Below are 4,212 nucleotides of genomic sequence, written 5' to 3' on the forward strand. Positions count from 1 at the left end.
TGATGCATACAAGGAGTGCCATGCCATGCAGGGATGTCGCCGCATGGGGGAGGCCCATGCTCAAGGAGTGCACCCTGTAAGGAGAGCCGCCCAGCACGAAAGAAAGTGCAGCCTGCCCAGGAATGGTGCTGCACACACAGAGAGCTGACACAACAAAAAGAAACAGAGATTCCTGTGCCACTGACAACAACAGAAGCAGACAAAGAAGAACATGCAGCAAATAGACACAGAAAGCAGACAAAGGGTGGGGGGGGGAGAAATAAAATATAGGTAAATCTTAAAAAGAAATGTGAACCCTTTAAAAAAAAATTAGAGTGTTGATAATTGCACAGCCCTGTGAATATACTAAATACGACTGAATTGTACACTGTAAGGGTATGTTTGATGGAATATAATTAGAGCTCAATAAAGCTATTATTTTAAAAATTTCACCAGCGTGAGCATTACTATGAATGTGCCAAGCTGGGGATTGAGATCATAGATAATTGGAGTGGGAAAGGAAAGCTGGTGCTTCTAACAGTGGAGCAGATAGATGCCTAAGCAAATGATGACAAAATAGAAGAGGCTTGCGTGTGGGACAGCATGGACCACACTCCTGGGTAGTGCCAGAGGGTAGGAGAATGTCAAGGAAGGCTTCATAAGGATAATGATGTTTAAATTTACTCTAGAATAGTCATTCCCATTTCTCAGTGCACAGTACAATCACCCAAAGAGTTCTCAAAAATGTCCTAGCCTGGGCCCCACCAAGACCAATTAAAGCAGCATCTTTGTAGGTAGTGCCTGGGCACAGGTAGTTTTTAAGCACTTCCCACATACATGATTCCCACATACCCAGAAGCATAGGTTTAGAGTGTTGAGAAGGAGCTCAGCAATCGGGGGAGAGGGGGTGGGGAAGGCATGTCTGGCAGAGGGAAAAATGTAAGAAAAGAGACAAATGCCTAACATGACAAGGGTGCACAGGGGACTGACAGAAGTTCATTGCAGACTGGCAGGAGCTGAGGCTGGAAACAATTCAATTACCTAAGAGCCTTGGGTGCCATGCGAGGGTGTACAGTCAAAAGACAGTGGTAAACATCAGAGTCTGAGTCGATGGTACCTTCTCAAGTTGTACAGTGCACAGCTTGCTTGACTGTACCAGACGGAGAAGGTGATGGTCCATTTATTAATACTAAGGGGCAAATATCCTTCTTTTAAGCAAAAGAATTTTAGGATATCAATCTTTCTGGCAAGATAATATACTTACTCATATAAGGTAAGACAGGATAAGTAGTTATTTGGAAGACTGACATAGGAGGTTGAGGTTATCTGAATTCATGCTCCCTATTTGGGCCTCTTTTCTTGGTAAGATTATGCTCCTGCCACCATCTCCCAATAAAAACTTTCCCATTGAATTTAATACCTTTTCATTAGTCAAGTTTCATTTATTTGCTATAAAGTATTGTTTCATGTTGAAATGCAAAGGTCTCTGAGAGAACTAACTGCTGTGGTTAATTTCTATTTTAGGGTAAATTAGGATAACAAGATCTGTGAGCACTTTTGAAAGTTGGATGTAGGAAAGAGAGAATAGGAAAACAGGAGCCAGAGGGCCCTGCACTGAGGCAGAAAGGGCATAGAGAAGTTTGGCCTTTAGGGGATGATGTAGCCTTCTAATTTTGCACCACGTCACACTGGCCCACATGTAAAGATTTTTGTCCTTTAGCCACCCTGATACACCTATTGGTGTATCAGTGGTTCTCAAATTGTGGTCTTCAGAAAAATAACATAAGCATCAATGAGAGCTTATTTTAAAATTTTAAAAAGAAGAAGAAATAACTGAGCTGGAAGAAAGCAAAAGGATAACTGCCTAGCTTGTCTTCAGCATCACACTGAGTCATTAAGTGCTAGGCTTGCCCAAAGACTATTTAATTTTATGGGAGATTGTACCTTTGTTTAACATACTATTTACTGTTGATGAGGGACCAGAGGCTATGAAGATATATATTAACTTCTCTATTTCTGTTCAAAAGAAAGTACATGTTCATTGTAAGTTTCTTTCCAGTAGAAAAGATAACCCAAAGATTTTGTTGCCCTGAAGGAAATTAAAGTTTTATATCTGTCAACAACGACAAAAGAAATGACAGTGGTAAGGCTGGGAAGTATTTTAAGAAGAGGTGTGACATTCAGGTTTGTGTTTTTAAGAAAACCTCTGGAGGCGATGTAAGGTCACAGGGGCTGGAATGCACTGGAGGGGGCGGTACCAGCCAGGAGGCTAAGGTGTGAGGTGTGTGCACCCCCAGTCAGTCAGAAACATCCTTCCTGGGACAGTGTCCTGTAAGATGCGCTCCCCGACTGTAGTCTCAATCTTCACAGCGAACAGCAGAAGTTTACAGAGTTTGATTATTCAGGGCCCTGGAAGTCAACCGGTGAAGATATCAGTCTTTAAAAATGCCTAAAAGGGCACTCTGAGCTGTTCCTTGAACCTGAGGCGATGGCAGAGCAGGCATCCAAGTTGGTGCTGTTAGTTTGTCTGGGTAACATTTGCCAATCACCCGTTGCAAAAGCAGTTTTTGGAAAACGTGTAGCTGATCAAAATGTTTCAGATAATTGGAGAATAGACAGTGCTGCAACATCCACATATGAGATAGGAAACCCTCCTGATTATCGAGGGCAAAATTACACGAAGAAGCATAGTGTGAGACATGTTGCCCAGCAGGTTACCACAGAAGACTTTGCCACGTTTGATTTCTTTTTTTTTATTCCCACCCCCTTTGGCCTTGCTTACTGTCTGCTCTCTGTGTCCATTCATTGCGCGCTGTTCTGTGTTTTTGCTTGTCTCCCTTTTCGTTGCATCACCTTGCTGGGTCGGCTTTCCGCAGTGCTTGCGGGTGGTGGCATTCTGCAGTGCTTGTGGGCCAGTGGCACTCTGTGGCGTGCGGGTGAGCCCGCCTTCACAAGGAGGCCCCAGGACGCGAACCCAGGGCCTCCCATATGGTAGATGGGAGCCCAACTGATTGAGCCACAGCCGTCTTCCCCTGCCACATTTGATTTTATTCTATGTATGGATGAAAACAATCTGACAGATTTGAATGAGAGGTAATCATGTCAGAAAGTGCAAAGCTAAAATTGAACTACTTGGAAGCCATGATCCACAAAAACAACTTCTATTTGAAGATTTCTATTATGGTAATGACTCTGACTTTGAGACTGTGTACCAGCAGTGTGTCAGGTGCTGCAAAGCATTTTTGGAGAAGTCACAGTAAAGTTGCATCCATTCATTGATGAAGGCCAACACGATTAACATCGTTACAGTGTTATTCTAGATTTTTCAATGTGTTAAAGTAACGTTTCACAGCTCAAGGCCACAACTGTTTTTCTTTTTTTAAATTTCAATTAACTTACTATTTCTCATCTTAAGAAATTGTGATGGAAATCAGTGTTGTGTTTGGCAGAAGAATAAAATCTTTGATTCAGACAGTATGAGGTACATTAAATGTTCTTAAAGCAATTGGACCTTTTATCTTGTCTCAATTACAAAAATAATGGGGGGAAGCGGACATGCTCAACTGATAGAGCATCTGTCTATCATATGGAGGGTCCAGGGTTCGATTCCCAGGGTCTCCTGACCCATGTGGTGAGCTGGTCCACGTGCAGTGCTGATGTGCACAAGGAGTGCCAAGCCACGCAGGGGTTTCCCCTGTGTAGGGCAAGATGGCACAACAAAAAAGAGACATAGTTTGCCAGTGCTGCCTGATAATGCAAGCAGACTCAGAAGAACACACAGCAAATGGACACAGACAGCAGACAGCAGGGGGAAGGGGAGAGAAATAAATAAATCTTAAAAAAAAAAATGGAAAAAGCACATAGTAGAACCATAAAATATAATGTTTTGTGTGTCTTGTAAGATAGTAATTTCTTTCTAGTGTTTAGCCTTAAGGTAATAATCTCATGACAGCATTCTAATATGCTTAGTTATTATCTTAATAAATAATGAAATAAAGCATCAGTCTAAGGCCCAAATCAATATCTGAGCCCATTGAAACTTCAAATAATTACCTCTTCAGTAAGTTGATACAGCTAACTTGATGGACAGATGTCCTCTATTCAACTATACTACCTCTCTTTACCCTAGGGCATTTTACTGAGTTCTAAATCCCTAGTCATAGGTGTTCACAGACTCGATTGGGAATATCTAATTCACACACACCTATAGTGTACATTTGTATGTTAAGGATA

The 4,212-nt window shown here is 42.0% G+C and overlaps 1 pseudogene; it reads left to right on the forward strand.

Moving 5' to 3' along the window:
* Positions 1 to 2,467: 2,467 nt before the first annotated feature.
* LOC101426006 (low molecular weight phosphotyrosine protein phosphatase-like) lies at positions 2,468 to 3,239 on the forward strand (annotated as a pseudogene).
* The last annotated feature ends 973 nt before the right edge of the window (positions 3,240 to 4,212 follow it).

Source organism: Dasypus novemcinctus, chromosome 5 (genome assembly GCF_030445035.2).
Source record: "Dasypus novemcinctus isolate mDasNov1 chromosome 5, mDasNov1.1.hap2, whole genome shotgun sequence".
Lineage (NCBI taxonomy): Eukaryota > Metazoa > Chordata > Mammalia > Cingulata > Dasypodidae > Dasypus > Dasypus novemcinctus.